Source organism: Pelodiscus sinensis, chromosome 29 (assembly GCF_052426305.1).
Source record: "Pelodiscus sinensis isolate ZL-2025 chromosome 29, ASM5242630v1, whole genome shotgun sequence".
In the NCBI taxonomy this organism is placed as follows: Eukaryota; Metazoa; Chordata; order Testudines; family Trionychidae; genus Pelodiscus; species Pelodiscus sinensis.
This window is the reverse complement of record NC_143080.1, coordinates 1,920,187-1,938,789: the sequence shown is the minus strand read 5'-3', so window position 1 is coordinate 1,938,789 and position 18,603 is coordinate 1,920,187. Positions and strand designations below refer to the sequence as shown.

At 54.3% G+C, this 18,603-nt stretch overlaps 1 long non-coding RNA gene across 1 annotated transcript; it reads right to left on the bottom strand.

Annotated features, from left to right (window-relative positions):
* Window positions 1-1,394: 1,394 nt before the first annotated feature.
* On the bottom strand, window positions 1,395-7,179 carry LOC112545356 (uncharacterized). Its single transcript, XR_003088821.3, has 4 exons — window positions 6,762-7,179; window positions 6,468-6,671; window positions 5,146-5,298; window positions 1,395-3,174 (listed from the first exon to the last, which is right to left on the bottom strand). It is a non-coding gene; the product is annotated as an uncharacterized LOC112545356 (long non-coding RNA).
* Window positions 7,180-18,603: the final 11,424 nt, after the last annotated feature.

The window sequence follows — 18,603 nt, the reverse complement described above, 5'->3', positions numbered from 1 at the left end:
GCACCAAGCAGGGAGGTCGCTCCATTAAATGAAGAGGTGGCGGGTTTAAAACAAACCCACGGACGCCCCTCTCCTTACAGCACACGGACAGTGTGTGGAGCTTGTTGGCTTCGAACAGGAATGGAATAAGTTCCTGGAGGGTAGGTCCACCAGTGGCCATGGGCCACGGTGGGCTGGGACGTGTGGCCTTTGGGAGCCCCTGAACCTCCGACTGCCAGAAGCCGGGATTGGCCAATGGGATGGATGAGTCAATAGTTCCCTGTTTTGTTCCTTCCCTTTAAAGCCCTGGCATTGGCCGCTCTAGGACAGGACACTGGACTAGGTGGACTTTTGGTCTGACCCAGTGGGGTTGTTCCAATGACTAAGCCCCATCATCGGGGTCTCAGCTTTCCCATCTGTAAAATGGGAACAGTGATCGGTACTCTCCTTTGGCCTCTTGAGACGTAGCAACGAAAAGCACCCTGCGCGGGATTCATATCCCGCAGGGGCTGCCCGTCAGAGCTGGTTCATTTAACCATTGATAGCTGGGCTTTGCCGAGAGCTACCCACCTGTTAGCCAAGAAGGGCCTGCACTCCCCTGGGGTGGCTACTCCCGTTAGCCAGTCCCTTGCTGTGCAACGAGGCTCCGCCACAGAGAACCCCGGCTTCCACGTGGGGAAGAAGAGGAGAGCTTGTGTGTCCGCCCTCCGCCCTGGGGTCCCTTCTCCCTCCCAGCCCCCTTTCCTCCTGCCCCCCGACGCTGCCTCGGCTGCTTTGCGGTTGTTCACAAACACCATCGGCGCGTGTCCCGAGCTGCGTGTGGCATTCATCAATTTGATGAGGACGCTAAAGCTTTCTCTTTGCACCTAATTATGGGCTGATTTATGGGGCTGGCCTTGTGTTTGATGGAGCCCCCCCCCCTCCCTTGGCAGCGATTTACATGGCACTGCCACCAAGCCCTCCTCTCTCCGGCTCTGTCATTCTCAGCCCAATACTCACGTCTCTCTCTTCTCACCGGCCCGTCCCATCCCCTCTGCCCTGTCCCCCCCACACCTCTCCGCTCTGGGTACCCTCAGGAGAGCCGTAATGACCTGTTCGGGACAGTGAAGCATTGCTCCCTCTCTGCTGCATCTGTCTCTGGCAACGCCGCTCTCTGAAGCTCTCCGGCACATCCAGATGGAGAACCCAGCAGGCAAGGCAGGGCCCTAGCCCTGGAACGCTGCAGATTTCCTCTGGATGCAGGTGATATCGAGAGCCGGGGTAAACCGCGTCACTGGCAGGGCTCTCGCGGGACCACTAGGTCCCTGTTCTTAAAATCCCATTGGTATCTCTTAAGAGCAATAAATTGCATTTGCACAGCACATCCCGCCCAAGGATCCCCTCTCACCCAAAGACGACGAAGGAGGCACAAGACAGAGGTCTATAAAATCGTGATGGATGTGGAGAAAGCAAATAGGGAAGTGTTATTTGCCCCTTGTCACAGAACAAGAACTAGGGGTCACCCAATGAAACTAACAGGCCGCAGGTTTAAAACAAACCAAAGGAAGTTTTTCTTCCCACAGCGCACCGTCGACCTGTGGAACTCCTTGCCAGAGGATGTTGTGAAGGCCAGGACAATAACAGGGTTCAGAAAAGAGCTAGATAAATGTAATGGATGATAGGTCCATCAAGGGCTATTAGCCGGGCTGGGCAGGGATGGTGGCCCAAGCCTCTGTTTGCCAGAAGCTGGGAATGGGCGACTGGGCTGGATCACTCAATGATTCCCTGTTCTGTTCATTCCCCCTGGGGCAGCTGGCATTGGCCACTATCAGAGACAAGATACTGGGCTACATGGACTTTTGGTCTGACCCAGAGTGGCCGTTCTTATGTCAAGGATCTCAAAGTATTTAGCCAAGTGTAATTCACTAAGCTGCCCAACTCTCTCGTGACGTAAGCATTCCTGTCCCCATGTTACCGAGAGGGAAACTGAGTCACAAAGTGAGACTAGGGATCAGAGCTAGGCCTGAATGGAACCCTTTTGAAAGCACCTAAAATGTCCGGTATTTTCTGAATTTTTCCCCGGCCAGGAGGCGAAAATGCCGGGCACCTGGCAACCGCCTCCCCCTCCTTTTTTCCCCCCTTCAACAGAATTTTTCCTGGTGGTTTTTTTTTGGTGGGGGTCAGTATTTTTGTTTCAACCATCTGGCAACCCTACTGCTATTGTGTTCTTCCAACCGAAAGGCGAAAGAACAGAGGGTTTTTTTACGACAGTGGTAAGCCTCTTTCTACGAGGAAGAAGCCTTTTTCCAAAGATCTCTTTCAAGAAAAGGCATGTGTGGATGCAGAAGAGGGGGGTTTTTTTCAAATGAAGAGGCCTCCAGGAAAAAGCACAGGTGCCCTGGTGGCCACTCCGTCCACGGTAATCACAACTGAAATGCGAGAGAGCGTCCAATCAATACGGACACTATCTTTAGCAAAAGCACATGGCTTTTTCGTTGCGCTTTTGCTGTGTGGACGCTCTCTTCCAAAAGAAGTCTAGACATAGCGTGAGCTTCTGCCATAGCTTCAACATCAAAAAGGGTGTCACAAGGAGGGGGGGGGGAATTGTTCTCCTTGGCCTCTGAGGACAGGGCAAGAAGCAATGGGCTTAAACTGCGGCAGGGGAGGTTTAGGTTGGAGAACAGGAAAAACTTCCTACTTGTCAGGGGGGTGAAACACTGGAATAAATTGCCTAGGGGGGCTGTGGAGTCTCCATCCCTGGAGAGATTTAAGAGCAAGTTGGCTAGACATCTATCAGGGATGAACTAGATGGTGCTGGGTCCTGCCGTGAGTGCAGGGGACTGGACTCGAAGACCTTTCGAGGTCCCTTCCAGTCCTGGTGTTCTAGGATTCTAGGATTCTATCCAAGTGACAGCTACGCGGCCATCTCTAGCAGGAGCCCTGTGGTCACAAATCGTCCTATTCACCTTGCGGGATCTTGGTCCAAGAAGATGCTCCGTGCCTGCGTGGAAGTGGGGGTACCTCGGCGTCCGCCCATGTACTGCACACATGCTCCGCTGCACTCCAGAAGACACATATTAACGCCGCCAGTGCTGAAGTCTTGTCCAGAGAAGCAGATGCTTGTGGAGGGCGACGCTGGCTGCGAGGAACAGATGAAAAGGCGTCTCTGCCGCGGAGTGAATTCCATCAGACCTGCGGCAGCTGCTCCCCAAGTCTCTGAAAGCAAAAGTCCTCATGAATAAATATTAGGGGGTGGGGGATGAGGCTTCCAGAAAACAAAAGGAACGCAAAGGAAGTTACTGAGGGACGCGGATCTTTCATCTCAGCAAAATACGATAGAGTTGGGGATTTTTTTTAGTGAGCCAGAAGGTCTATAAACTGCTACTCCCCTGCCTGTGAACACACGAGCTTTCTGCATTAGTGATTTCGTGTGGGACCGGAGTCAGCCTCCTGGAACAGCTCCATAATCATTTGATCTAAAGGGAGAGCCCGGAGCTCTCCAGTTGCGAAATGCAGGGCATGCCCTGGAACAAAGTTTGCAGGGTGGGGAGAGGCCCTGGCTTTGAGTTGTGTTGTTGCGCTGGCTTTGAGTTGTGTTGTTGCCCTGGCTTTGAGTTGGGTTGTTGCGCTGGCTTTGAGTTGTGTTGTTGCGCTGGCTTTGAGTTGGGTCATTGCCCTGGCTTTGAGTTGGGTTGTTGCCCTGGCTTTGAGTTATATTGTTGCATTGGCTTTGAGCTCTGTTGTTGCTCTAGGTTTTTGTTGTGTTGTTGCTCTGGCTTTGAGTTGTGTTGTTGTGCTAGCTTTGAGTTGTGTTGTTGTGCTAGCTTTGATTTGTGTTGTTGCTCTGGCTTTGAGTTGTGTTGTGCCCTGGCTTTGAGTTGTGTTGTTGTGCTAGCTTTGATTTGTGTTGTTGCTCTGGCTTTGAGTTGTGTTGTGCCCTGGCTTTGAGTTGTGTTGTTGCACTGGCTTTGAGTTGTGTTGTTGCCCTAGCTTTGATTTGTGTTGTTGCTCTGGCTTTGAGTTGTGTTGTGCCCTGGCTTTGAGTTGTGTTGTTGCTCTGGCTTTGAGTTGTGTTGTTGCACTAGCTTTGAGTTGTGTTGTTGCACTAGCTTTGAGTTGTGTTGTTGCCCTGGCTTTGAGTTGTGTTGTTGCCCTGGCTTTGAGTTGTGTTGTTGCCCTGGCTTTGAGTTGTGTTGCTGCTCTAACTTTTTGTTGTTTTGCTGCCCTGGCTTTGAGCTGTGTTGTTGTGCTGGCTTTGAGTTTTATTGTTGCTCTAGCTTTTTGTTGTGTTGCTGCCCTGGCTTTCAGTTGTGTTGCACTCCAGTCTCTGCACAATGCCGCAAACCCAGGGAAACACTTCCCTGACTCCCAGCTGTCTTGCCTCTCCAGGCTGGCACTTCTACCAGGCAAACTGGGTGCATAAATCAATTCCCAGGGGAAAGTCCCAGGGACACAAGCTGGTCCTCGGGGTCCTGCCGGCAGCTGAGACTGGCTGATAGGGGATGGATCCTTCGAGGATCCCCTGGTCTGGACACCTGGCATTGGCCACTGTCGGAAGGCAGACACTGGGCACCAGGGCCCGTTGGTTTAACCCAGCCTGGCCGCTCTTGTTTTTTAATTTTTTGCAAGTCTAATCAGGGCCCTTCTTACGATTTTTGGTGCCCTCCGCCGCCCGAGCCGCTGCATCCTCCATCCCCTGTTGGGGGGGCAGCCGCTCCATGGGGTGGGGCTGTGCTCAGGGCTGTGGGGGTACGATCAGGGAGGAGACACCAGGGGTTGGGGAATTGGGTCATGTGGAATTGGGAGGCCAGGGAAGGGGGCTGGGAGATTGTCACTTTAACACTTCACACCTAGCAGGATGGACACTGGAGACTACAAACTCTGGGCCAGATTCCTCACTGCCTTAGGTGGTGATTTAGACTCAGGACTGTCCTTAAGCTCACACAGCATACGCAGCTGTGCAGGGCACTGCTACATTTGGAGCACCAGTGGTACTCTGAATTTAGTAGTGCCCTGGGCCCTCATTTTTTTTCCATATATGTGTGGAATAAATTTTGCTATGTGCACCGAGGCGTGTGCAGCTGTGCACCACCACTAGGTACACGTGGCGCTGGCTGTGGGCACTCTGCTAAGCAGCCAGGTGGCATTTGACTCTTCCCTGGGCAGCCGGCCGCATGCTCCACTTACAGGACAGGCTAGTCAGGACAGGCGGTAGAGGCCGGATACCAGAGCCCAGGGTCAAAGATGGAGTCAGGTGGGCAGGGATCAGAGAGGAAGCTCAGAATCAGGTAATCCAGATTGAGGCAGGGCAGGGTCCAAGGCAGGAGCAAGGCTGGAAACCTGCAGCACAATCACAGCCATGGACAGATGCTCTGAGCAGCCACGGAACTGCTGGTGGTGGACTTCACAGCTGGACTGCTGACCCTGCCAGCATCCCCACGCACAGCATCCCAACACACAGCATCCTCATGCACAGCATCCCCACGCACAGCATCCCCACTCACAGCACCCCAGCACACAGCATCCTCATGCACAGCATCACCACGCACAGCATCCCCACTCACAGCACCCCAGCACACAGCACCCCAACACACAGCATCCCCACTCACAGCACCCCAGCACACAGCACCCCAACACACAGCATCCCCACGCACAGCATCCCAACACACAGCATCCTCATGCACAGCATCCCCACGCACAGCATCCCCACTCACAGCACCCCAGCACACAGCACCCCAACACACAGCATCCCCACGCACAGCATCCCCACTCACAGCACCCCAGCACACAGCACCCCAACACACAGCATCCCCACGCACAGCATCCCAACACACAGCATCCTCATGCACAGCATCCCCACGCACAGCATCCCCACTCACAGCACCCCAGCACACAGCATCCCAACACACAGCATCCTCACGCACAGCATCCCCACACACAGCACCCTAACACACAGCACCCCAGCACACAGCACCCCAACACACAGCATCCCCACGCACAGCACCCCAGCACACAGCACCCCAACACACAGCATCCCCACGCACAGCATCCCAACACACAGCATCCTCACGCACAGCATCCCCACACACAGCACCCCAACACACAGCACCCCAGCACACAGCACCCCAACACACAGCATCCCCACGCACAGCATCCCCACACACAGCACCCCAATACACAGCATCCCCACGCACAGCATCCCCACGCACAGCACCCCAATACACAGCATCCTCATGCACAGCATCCCCACACACAGCACCCCAGCACACAGCATCCCAACACACAGCACCCCCACACACAGCACCCCAATACACAGCATCCTCATGCACAGCATCTCCCACATAGCATCCCTACACACAGCATCCCCACACACAGCACCCCAACACACAGCACCCCAGCACACAGCACCCCAACACACAGCATCCCCACACTGTCGTGGTGTTTGCGGCGTGCACACCGAGAAGCAAGATAAAAACATCACTACATTTTCTAGACGGTTGCAATGTCACCTGAGTTGATTTCTTAGGACTCAGAATGATGCCCCAAGAAGCCGATGTCAGCCAGAAGCAAAGCAGGCTGCTCCCTCGAACAGACAGGTCCCACTCACTCCACCTTATTCTGAATTGTTGGTCTGTGCCTTGTCTGCAGCTAAGCCCTGTTTGCATTCTTCTCCGCAAAGCCCCCTAGCCCACAAGCAGGATCAGGAGAAACCCCTAAATTGAAAATGACACCCTGTCATTTTAACACAGTTCAAAGGCATCACGTCCAATGAAATCCCCTTTATCTCCATCCCTCAAACACACCTTCTCCTGTCCCTCATCGGTGAAAATACTCCGAACAAAAAAAAATCTTGTTCATCTAAACAAACCAAACCAGCAGTTATCTTCCGATACAGCCAGGAATCCCGATCCCACGCACGGGGGATCCCGAAGACTGTCTCTTTCTCGGCTCGTCTGGTCTCCCTCCCTTATCGGCGAGATACAGCCTTATCTGATTGACAAATTCTGGAGACGGTACAAAGCAGCTCGATGTTGATCAAAGGCACTGGGCAGTGCCGAGCGACCGAAGAACGGAGACTCAGCCAGGCTGGGAGAAAGTGAGAGTGCCGGCTGAGCGGCGACGGGGGGGAGCGTGTTTCTCGGGGGGAGGAGAACAATTCTCTGACTGGCCCGAGAAGCAGAGCCTGAAGGCTTGGATAAGAGCACGCTGAGACTGAGCAGGACCAGGACAGCCGGGGGATGTTCTGAGAGAGTCCAGGGACGCTGTCAGCCCCTTGACACCACGTGCAGGCTTGCTGGAGCACAGCAGCTCAGCCACGGGGGGGAAGCTGGCATATAGCTCCCACTGTACAATAGCCAGGGCCATTTCTCAGGCCTGCCTCTTCTAAGCAGTGGGGCTCGGGAGCTATCACTGGGCCTGGCTCTCGCTGAAGAAGGGCTGCAGGGTATGATCTGCCCTGCTATCTTTTTTTGGAATAGCTTAATAGTGTGGTTAGTCCCCAGGAAAGAGGCTGAGTCCACAATAAGCTGCAGTATGAACAACAGCAACGTAAGCTTGCTGTGACTGGTGGGGGGGGGGGTCTGCCCCGCGCTGGCCCTTTAAGGGTAAAACCCAACCCTGGGAGAGCAAAGCCCCACAGCTGAGGCACAGACAGCCAATGATGGCCCAGCTGGGGCTCTATAAATAAGGAGAGAATGGAGGACAGTCACTCTTGCTCCAGCTGGGGAGGAGGAGGGACCTGGCTGCCAGGGAAGCTGGGGGTTTCCTGAGACAGAGCAGGGCTGGGGAAAGGAAGGCAGGCAGGCAGGCAGGCAGGCAGGCAGAGCCTGACGGGCTCAGGCCTGACCTTGCTCCCAGGCTGCAGGGCCTGGGGCAAGGCCTGAGTGTACTAAGGCTGCAGGGAGGCAGCCAGTGATAGGAGAAGGCTGCAGGCCCATGCCCTCCTGGCCAGTGCTGAGTGGCCATGTCAGATGGAGGTTTGCCCTTGAGGCAGGGGCTAGATGATGCCTGGCGGGGGTCACTGAGGCAAGGTGGGCCTAGGGGGTTTGGGGGGCTTCTCAGAGGAGGACCCCTGAGTGTGGGGGCCCTGGGATAGGGCAGTACCCAGAGGTGGCTGGTTTTGTGGCCCTCTGGGGGCCATGCCCCACCAATATTCAGAGATGTGAGCCCAGCTCCACCAGGGCTGGGGCTGATATGTCCAGAGCTGTCCCGTCCATAGGACAGGCTGTACTAGCCTATTTGCTCCCTCTTATAGGCATTAGCAGGAGCATGGGCAGCAGGCCCGACTGAGAAGGGACGTGAGAGCAGCTTTCAAGAACCTAAAAGGGTGTCACAGGAGGAGGGAGGAAAATAGTTCTCCTTGGCCTCTGAGGACAGGACAAGCAGCAATGGGCTTAAACTGCAGCCAGGGAGGTTCAGGTTGGACATTAGGAAAAACTTCCTGCCTGTCAGTGATGAAACACTGGAATAAATTGCCTAGGGAGAGTGTGGAATCTCTGTCCCTGGAGCTATTGAAGAGCAGGTTGGACAGACACCTGTCAGGGATGGACTAGACAGTGCCTGGTCCTGCCGTGAGGGCAGGGGACTGGACTGGATGACCTCTCGCGGTCCCTGCCAGTGTTAGCATTGTATGATTCGGTGACGTAGGGAAGTGAATATTCCCCTTTATTCGGCCCTGGGGAGGCCACATCTGGAGTATTGTGTCCAATTCTGCCCCCTCTCCGCTGCCCCCCCCCCCCACTACAGAAAGGATGTGGATGTGTTGGAGAGGGTCCAGCAGAGGGCAACCAAAATGAATCGGGGGCCAGAGCCAATGACTTAGGACAGGGCTGGGAACCCTTTTCGGGGTCGAGGGCTGCTGACCCACCGGAAAATCAGTCGAGGGCTGCACAGAAGTGAGAAGCAAAACACAAAAAGCAAACCCCCCCCCCCCCACCGGCATGACCCCTGATTGAGGAGACAGACCCTCCCCACATTCCCCTCACACCCCTGAGCCTAGGGGGGGCCAGGCTAGTAGATTCTGTGGGCTCCAGACCCATGGTAGGGTGGTTGGAGCGCCAGTGTGGGCTCTCCAATGTTGGGGGGGGACCCTAAGCCTTAGGGGCTGGATCCAGGCAAGCTGGGGGCATATCTAGCTCAGTTCTCCACCTTTGACTTATGAACAGAGGCTGGGGGATTTGGGCGTATTCAGTCTGCAGAAGAGAAGAGCAGGGGGGGATTTGGTAGCAGCCTGCAACTCCCTGAAGAGGGGTCCCAAAGAGGCTGGACAGGGGCTGTTCCTAGTGGGGGCAGATGGCAGAACAAGGAGCAATGGGCTCAAGTTGCAGTGGGAGAGGTCTAGGGTAGATATTAGGAAAAGCTATTTCCCTAGGCAGGTGGGGAAGCACTGGGCTGGGTTCCCTAGGAAGGGGGTGGAGTCTCCATCCCTAGAGGTGTTTAAGGTCTGGCTGGACAAAGCCCTGGCTAGGATGATTGAGTTAGGGTACATCCTGCTTTGGGCAGGGGGCTGGACTCGATGACTCCTGAGGTCTCCTCCAGCCCTGGGGTTCTAGGATTCTAGGATCCTTGGCTTCTGTGCTGAGACTGTCAGCCAAGATGAGCACAGCCACCAAGATCTGACATTGTTTACCCCTCTGGTCTGGGTTAACACTGGTTATTTTCACCTGACGTGGGTCAGATCGTCATCACTTGGACTCACCGGCACCCTGGATCTGACTTGAGGGAAAGTCTTCTGGCTGGCTCTTGGTATCGCACAATCCGCCTCCTTAATCCAACTGGCGTTTACCCATGTGGGGCACTGGTTCCAATCCGGTCAGAGAGCAAGAGAGCAGAAAAATGCCAATCCCATTTTTTTAATGCTCATTCTCCAGGGAAATACCACAGGCCACTGGTCCCAGGATACTCATCTCTGGCACACCAAGGTCCTGAATCTGACTGATACAAACAAGTAACGATAAAATCACAATCCAAGTGTATGTTGCCCCTCTGTGCATGGAGGGAGGGTCCGGTTTCATGCTAAGCAAATGATTTCACCTCTTGTGGCCATCTACAGCAGACAAAAGCCTCCCAAAATGCTCAGCTCTGTTACAGAATTTGCTGACTTTCTTACTCTGTGATTTCAGCTGCTCCAGTATTTGGCTGGCTGGCTTTTCGCCTCCCCAGACAGCCTTATGGAGAGGCAGTGTGCCTTACTGGGTAGCGTACAGGACTGGACAGGCACACGTACCCCCCCCAGAAAAAATGGGTTCTCTTCTTCGCTCTCACCTGCCCAGTGACTTTGTGCAAGTCAGTGCCCCCTCTCTGTGCCTCAGTTTCCCCAGCGATAAAATGGAGATAATGATAGTGACCTCTTTGGGAGATGGCTTGGAAACGGATGAGGGAAAAGCTCTACAGTTTGTAGAGAAGACCATGTGGCTGTAGGCTCACCTCCAGTATGCTCCCCTGAAATTAATTCCCAGAAGTTTCTATGTTGTGCAGTGGGTCACACAACAAATTCATAATCTGTGCTGCCTTGACCCTTCAGTGGAGCTATGACAATTGGCACCAAGTGAGGACCTGGCCTGTCTACCTGAGTGGAGTTACCCCCGATTTAGGATGGTAGGAACAAGAGGAGGATGGGGCCCAGAAGAAATGCTGGGAGCTTTGCTTCATTTGTATGTATCTCCAAGGGTTCATATTAAGGCCCCAATAGAAAGAACGGGGCTGTGGCATTAACCAAATCTACTGCCTTCCTGTCTTCTTACCCCATGGATTCCTGAACAGCTGGTGGAATTCCTCTAGAGAGAAGTTTCACCACAAAACAGCAGGTGCTATTCGGTGATTAAAAAAAAAACACCCCAAGCCCTAGCAACACCAGCCACGTCAGGTTAGATGCTACTTCTGTACGTATCTATTTCTCCAGCTAGGTAGAAGCAGAAATTCCTGCAAACTGGGGGAGGCCAGGGGGAGAGGCAATGGAAGAACAGCCACCAAAATTAGCAAGGTTCTCAGGCCAGGAAAAAGGCAAGTGGTTTGCCCAGGACGCAGCGAAGGCAACGGTGTGACGTTTCTTTGTGCACAATGGAATCATGCAGCCGATGTGCAGTGCCTCAGAACACCTGAGATGGCTCTGGGGCGTTGGATTTTTTTCTCTTTTGGATGGGTGGAGACAAGGTCTGGGTTGGCTGGGTGTCCGTGGGCTGTACGTGTGGCTCCACTAGGGTGCATCTGTGGGCTGCATGAGCAAAGGCAGCTTTCTTCCCTGATTAGGGCTCTGGGGTGTGTTTCTGCTGTAACTATAATTAGGGAGGGGCTCTTTGTTTATTTAGGCTGAGAGCTTTAAAGATAAATGACAGCGCCAGAGATGTTTTTCAGCACTTCATAAATCAAGTGCCAGCTGGTCAGTTTCACCTCTGAAATGTCTTGCGCATTGTGGGGTTTTGGGGGTGTTTTTTTTTTTAACTTTCAAAAATGGTGCGCACGCGCACACGCGCACACACACACACACACACACACACACACACGGCAGGGAGTGTGTAGAGCTGTGGTGTTGCCCTTTTGAAAGACTGGAAAGCCATTTCAAATCAGACCCCCTCGCCTCATTTCCATTTCTGAATTAAAAGCTGTGAGGCGACATCGTCAGCAAACATTTGGCAAGGCCGGAGACACCCGGCAGGCTGACTGACAGACGGGTAGGCCCACGTCTGCACTGACACATACATTTTCTCATTTAATTTAATGCCTCTTTTCACCGTCTCACTCAACACGTCTGGAGATTTACAGGTGATGGGTTTTTTCCCCCCTTAGCAGAGGATTTATAGTTTGCAGGGATGGCTGGTGCATAGCAGCCCATGCAGGCGCTTGTGCCAAATGGGACGCTGTTCACTTTCACAAGTTAGACAAGATTGCTGGTCGCTGGCAGCGATGGCCTCTCCTTGGGCAAGAGCTAAACAGGTTTCACTCAAACAGTGCTCATGCTTTGAAGTCCTCCAGACCGCTCAGCACCCCCTAGCCAGGCCTAGGTTTGCATGATCTCTGTGCCAGTTGGAAAGATAGGTCCGGGGGCAAGGTGTCTGAGGGCCGCTGGTTTTTCTGAAGGAGGTGGTGAAGAAATGCATAGTGGCTGGGATTTTCAAAAGAGCTCAAGGGAGTTAGGCACCCAGAGGGAGTCGTTAGTGGGAGTTAGGGGCCTGAATCCTTTTCTGCATCCCACCTTTGTTCCAGCATAGAATCATAGAATCCCAGGGCTGGAAGAGACCTCAGGAGTCATCGCGTCCAGCCCCCCTGCCCAAAGCAGGACCAACCCCAACTCAATCATCCCAGCCAGGGCTTTGTCAAGCGGGGACTTACACACCTCTAGGAGTCTTGTGTCCGGTTCTGGGCGCCACATTTCAAGAAAGATGTGGAGAAATTGGAGAAGGTCCAGAGAAGAGCAACGAGAATGAGGAAAGGTCCAGAGAACATGAGCTATGAGGGAAGACTGAAAGAACTGGGCTTGTTTAGTTTGGAAAGGAGAAGATGGAGAGGGGACACGAGAGCAGTTTTCAAGTATCTAAAAGGGTGTCACAAAGAGGAGGGAGAAAAATTGTTCTTGGCCTCCAAGGACAAGACAAGAAGCAATGGGCTTCAACTGCAGCAAGGGAGGATTAGGTTGGACATTAGGAAAAACTTCCTAACTGTCAGGGTGGTTAAACACTAGAATAAATTGCCTGGGGAGGTTGTGGAATCTCCATCTCTAGAGTTATTTAAGAGCAGGTTGGACAGACACCTGTCAGGGATGCTCTAGATGATACTGGGTCCTGCCATGAGGGCAGGGGACTGGACTTGATGACCTCTCAAGGTCCCTTCCAGTTCTAGTGTTCTATGATTCTATCCCCTCCCTAGGGAACCCAACTTAATGCTTCCCCCACCGCCAGGGAAGTAGTTTTTCCTAATGAACCGAGATCTCCCCCAGTTGGCTATAGGGCATCTTGGGAAAATCCCAAGGAGAGCCGTGGGTTACAACCCCGCCTTTGTTCTAGGTGTGAACCCACAGCACAGAGCAAAGACATGGGGTTGAGGGGAATTGTCCAGCTTTAGGGATGTTCTCAGTGCTTCCAGCCTTGTCTACTAGGGCCGGCGATCTAAGCTGCACCCCTTCAGCTACATGAACATCTTAGAGCTACTTACCAGGGTGTCTTCACTGTGGCAAGTAACATTCTCCCATCGACTTGCCTGACTCTTCTCCTTCTGGTGGACGACAAGAGTTGATGGGAGAGCACTCGGTGGTTGATTTATCTGGTCAAATCGACCTCCTCCCCCCCCCCCACCCAAACTTGAACACAGCATGGTGCTAGGATGGTGGAGACAGACAAGAGATTAAGGAAGGAGCAGTAGCCCCCGGCATTCGGTCAGGGCCAGAGTTTGGAATTAGCAGGCCTGTTTCACAAGGCTAGTCTAGGGCGCACCACAAAAACTAGCCTATGCTTATCCATGCTGTCTGCGTGGATGGTGTGGAGGTGGACACCACAATTCTGTGGCTTTGTTACTGCGTGGCTTGCAATACACAGGGAGAATCTTGAACTGAGCTGCAGGCTAGGGTGGCTAAGGAAACCCAGGTTTCCGGGCTGGTCCAGCCATTTGGAGAGAGCAGGACCACACAGGGACCTGTGCCTGGCCTAGGGCACACGCTAGGGTCAGCCTCCCCAGTCTGGCATGAGGGTGCTGGCTGTGTGATGAGGAGGCAAAGGAGGCAGCCAGCAAGATGTTAGCAGGACAGGTCACTATCCATCCTTTGAAGGGTTGCCCTGCTCTTCCTTGTGCTTTCTTCTCTTGCCCAGCGGGTGGCGCTCTGGAAAGCCGCCCAGCTGGCAGAATGGGGGCGTTGTCGCTGGCTCTTTTGGCTACCTGGACTCTCGGGAGATCAAGGCGCCCACCAGACTGGACAGCGACAGAGCAGAGGAGCAGGAGAGAGGCCATGGGGCAGCTGTCAGGAATCATGATTAAAATCACCTCCCGCTCGCTAAATGCTAAAAGGAAGGGCAGGGAGCTCAGAGGAACTGTGGCTCCAAGGCTTGAAGTGGAGCTGGGGTGAAGGAGAGAACATAAGAACGGCCATAGAACATCAGACCAAAGGTCCATCCAGCGCAGTATCCTGTCCTCTTGCCACGTGCCCTTTATAATATCTGCTGACAAGAGAAAACTCAGAAAGCTAAGCAGTTAAGAATATCTTGTTTTAATCGACATCTGAGCTTCCCGGTAACCGTTCTGCTTGTTGGCCAATGAGCACATTTCTTCGGACGGCATCACAAGAAAACGTGAAACTGAGCAGAGATGAATGCTCGGGTGGATTTTTAGGCCTGGTTTTCTGCAGCCTGATGGAAATGCTCCGGAGTCCCGGGCGTTTCAAGGTCATTTTATTAAGTATCTCTGCTACTCCACTTCTTATTTTAAAGGAAGCTTGCCCCATTACCGCCTGTTATTCACCGGAGGGTAATAGAGCGATGCCAACTTCCTCCAGCTCTGGACCTTCCCATCTGAAAGGCCATGCTGTACCGTACACTTCAGAGCCATAAGATTTTGTTGCCTCTGAAGAACAGCCGTCATCAAGCATGCAAAGCCTCTTACAGCTTTGGCTGTGTCCTGGGCGACATCATCAATGGTTCTTCTTCTTCTTGTATGGTTCTCCCTTCACTTTGCTTCTCCCTTGTCTCTGGGGCGCTGAGGTTAGAGTGTTTGGGGCCAGCTCCACACCACTCATGGGGTATGTCTACACTACAACACTAATTCGAACTAACTTAATTCGAATTAGTGCATCTAGACCTAAAAACTAATTCGTATTAGCGTATTGCTAATTCAAAATAGCATGTCCACATTGAGTGGACCCTGAACCGAAGTTAAGGCTGGACGGAACCAGTGCCGGCAGGGCATCAGGTTAGGACTTAGACAGACCCAGAGACTTGCAGTCCAGAAGCTGCAGCACTGGAAGTTATGGACAAGCGAGAAAGGGATGGGTTGAGCTGGGGATCCACTCTAGAGTTTGGGGACTGGTGGTGAGTGGAGAGATTCACCGATTTGAATGTCAGCGAGACAATAAACTTGGGCACCCTGCTGGTATTTCTACAGGGTCCAAGGCTTTTCAGAGCTGACCTGCACTTTAAAAACTTAAGGCTCTTGAAAGGTTCCAGCTGGAGTCAGCCAGGGCCTCGGGACCCTACCGCGGGATGGATACACCTGGGGAAAGTTGCCTCTTCAGTTCGGTGTCGTTGTTTGAAAGCACCCGTAAGGATAGCCACTCGGGCTTCAGTTTTCAGGGGTAGGGAGGGAGAAAACAAATCTGGTTTCCACAAACGCTGAGCGACTTCCCCACCAGGCTGAGGCCGGAGCCGGGCGTGACCCACGTGGCGACAGTTTATCTGGAGCTGCCGCAGCGTTTATTAAGAGGGGCTGTCGCTGTTTATCTGCACCTTGTCTGCAGAGGCAGGTGTTCTGAAAAGAAATCCTCCATGCTGTCAGCAGGCCGGGCGGCCGGGTTTGGAAAGGGGGAAACGTCCAGAGGTGACTCCAACGGCCTGAGTGTCTCTGAGAAACCCGGCAAAACCCGTTCCAAACCCGTTCCATCCTAACGGTGCATCTGACCTTCAGCTACACGAGCGTCATTTCCCGCTCAGGTGCACACACACACACACACACTCAGGGGATTGCACCCAAAGGGGAGCAGAGAGCAAGGGGGGGGATAAATCAGGAAACATGTTTTGGGAGAAGGGGTCATAGTTGCCCCAGATAGCGGGATGGCCCCAATAGTATCAGGATGTCCGGTCACCTTAATGCAGGGGCGGGGAACCTTTTCTCCCTTTGGAGGCCACAGACCGCAATAAAATCAGTCGGGGACAAATGAGAAGCAACCCCCCTTCCCGCAACCCAGAACCAGACTGACCTGGCTCCCAGCTGAGAAACAAACACAAAAAGTCACTCGCCCGCACTGGCAAGGTCTCCCCAAGTGGCTACCCCCCAGCCTTGCGGGGGGAAGTGGCACCAGGAAAGGGGACCTTTTGGGGTCGGGGGCTGCTGACCCTCAGAACAGTCAGTCTGGGCCACACACACGTGAGAAGCAAAAAACAAAAACAAAAACAACCCAACCAAACCTTCGCTGGCATGACCCCCGACTGAGGAGACAGACATTCCCACATTCCCCTCGCACCCCAAAGCCGAGAAGTCCCAGGCTAGTAGATTTTGTGGGCTCCTGCTGGAGGGAGCCCCAAGCTGTAGGGGCCAGACCCAGGCAAACCGGGGGCCATATCTGGCCCCCGGGCCTTAGGTTCCCCGCACCTGACTTAGCTGGATCAGAGTAAGCCAGAGACTCGATCTGGCCCTTGACCCATAGGTTCCCCATCCCTGAGTACGGTCCCATCTGAAACCCTGGGTAGGCACTGAGGCGACTAGCCCAGCCTGGTGCCGGTGCAGCCATAACTACCTGGCTCTTTCCGGTGCTCGGGCTGCAGCAGCATTCGCATGGGGTGGCTCCCTCAGCTAGAAATGGCACCTCCCGCTCCAGGGGAGACATCCCCTCAGAACAACACTCCCACATACCCCAAAACGCCTACCCGTGACACAACTCAGTCATGGCTTGAACTTTGTTCTGATTGCTCTGCCCCCACAAAAAAAGATCCACGCTGGATTTCCAGATTAAAAAGACCAGGTGACCCCAGGCCCTCTGCCCCTCTCCCTCTGAGATGCTGAAGCGCTGAAAACCCCAGTCTCAGCTCCATCCCGCCACTGGCGTTACCCCTGGGATTACTTTGGCCGCAAGAAAGCAGCCATTTCCCGTCTTTCTCGCTGGCCTACGTTCGATGCTGGGAAGGCGGGAACCCCCCTACCCAGCCCCCTCCTTAGTCAGCATCCAGGGGCCCTTGAACACAAGGACCACTTGACCCTTTTGCATAAACTCTCCTTAGCCCCTGGGACAGATGGCACCTGGCGGGCGGTGAGGGGGTGGGTGCTCTCGGCAAAAGCTCACCTGTTGATTGGCTCCGGGGTGCCCAGCCGGGGAGGGCCACATGCTTATCAGGAGGCTGCTCCTCCAGACACAGCAGCCCCTGACGGCCCGGCCGGCCTGTGAAATGAGGCCAAGATAAATGAGATCTCTCTGACCCCCACCAATGTGGCCCAGACAGAAACCAGGTGGGAGCCCGGGAGCCTGCCCCGTCTGTAAACAACCTTCTGTCTCAGCCCAAACAGCTTTCGCCTGAGCGGCTGGATGGAGGGGCCAAGCGTCGCGCTGGCCAGAAAGTTAAAGGGCAGCGGCGAGAACGCGCGGCTGGAAAAAGATGCTTTGGGGAAAGGAGCCTTCACTCTGGCCTGGCAGGGGGACGTGAGGTCTAAACAGCCCCGCTCCTTCTGACGCTCCCAGGAACCGTGGCGGCTCCATAGTCCCTGCCCCGGTATGATCACGTTTGTTTTCTTTCCCCTCTGCCTGTGCTAGGCTGGGGGGGGGGGGGGGACTGTGGAGGGGAAACAGACTGTGATAGGCAGCGGGTATAACAGGCAAGGAAAGGCATTGCCTTCTGTGTCTGCCAAACAATGGGCCATAGTGCCCCCCCTTCCCGAGGACCCCTCTGCCTCCTCCGCTCCATCCCCCACCCCTGAAAGTCGCTGCTGCTCACCACATCCCTCCTCCGGGGGACTGGGAGGTGAGGAGTGATGCAAAGAGCTGCCAGACTGAGCAGGGTCTGCCGGGCATTGCTAGGGCTGGTGGCACAGTGAGTGGGCAGGGCCTTGGGCAGAAGGGGCGGGGCCTTGGACGGAAGAGGCGGGCCTTGGGCAGAAGGGGTGGGGCCTTGGATGGAAGAGGCGGGGCCTTGGGCAGAAGGGGCGGGGCCTTGGACGGAAGAGGCGGGCCTTGGGCAGAAGGGGTGGGGCCTTGGATGGAAGGGGCAGGACCATCCATCTTGGATCCCCAGAGCAGGGTTCACCTGTCAGCCATGCACACTGGACTGAAACAGAATGTACATTGTGAGAGAGAGGCTGGTGGGGAAAAGGTGTGGAGAATACGCCGTAAGGACCCGTCCTGTACTGGCCCCAGGACAATAGGTGGGAGGCAGCTTCCTAGATCTGTCCCGCCTCTAAAATCTGTGGGCCTTGTTCTCCTCTCAGCGAGATCAGCGTTAACCACGAGACATACCGCTGACACAGTGAAGCTACACCGGTGTGAGATCAGCATGCAACCACTGTGGGACGGACTCTCGGTCACTCCTGTCCCCTCCCTGGGGGAGGGATGGACGAAGAAGGGGCAAAGGTGAGTTTAAGCGAGCTTTGATCACCCCCTCTGATGTGACTGTCCAACACCCTGCCCGGCCCCCGTGTAAGTCAGAGCCGTTCCGTGCACCAGGTAGGTCCTAGGGGGCATCATGTCAGTGGTCCAGAACCTCAGGGGGTGTTAGAACATAAGAACGGCTTCACTGGGTCAGACCAAAGGTCCATCTCATCCAGTGTCCTGTCTGCCAGCAGAGGCCAATGCCAGATGCCTCAGAGGAGGGATCACAACAGGAATCCCCACATGATCCCTCTCCTGTTACCCATTTCCAGACAAACAAAGGTTAGGGACACCATTCCTACTCATCCTGGTTAATTGCCATTGATGGACCTAACCTCCATGAATCTATCTAGCTCTTTTCTGAACCCCGTTAAAGT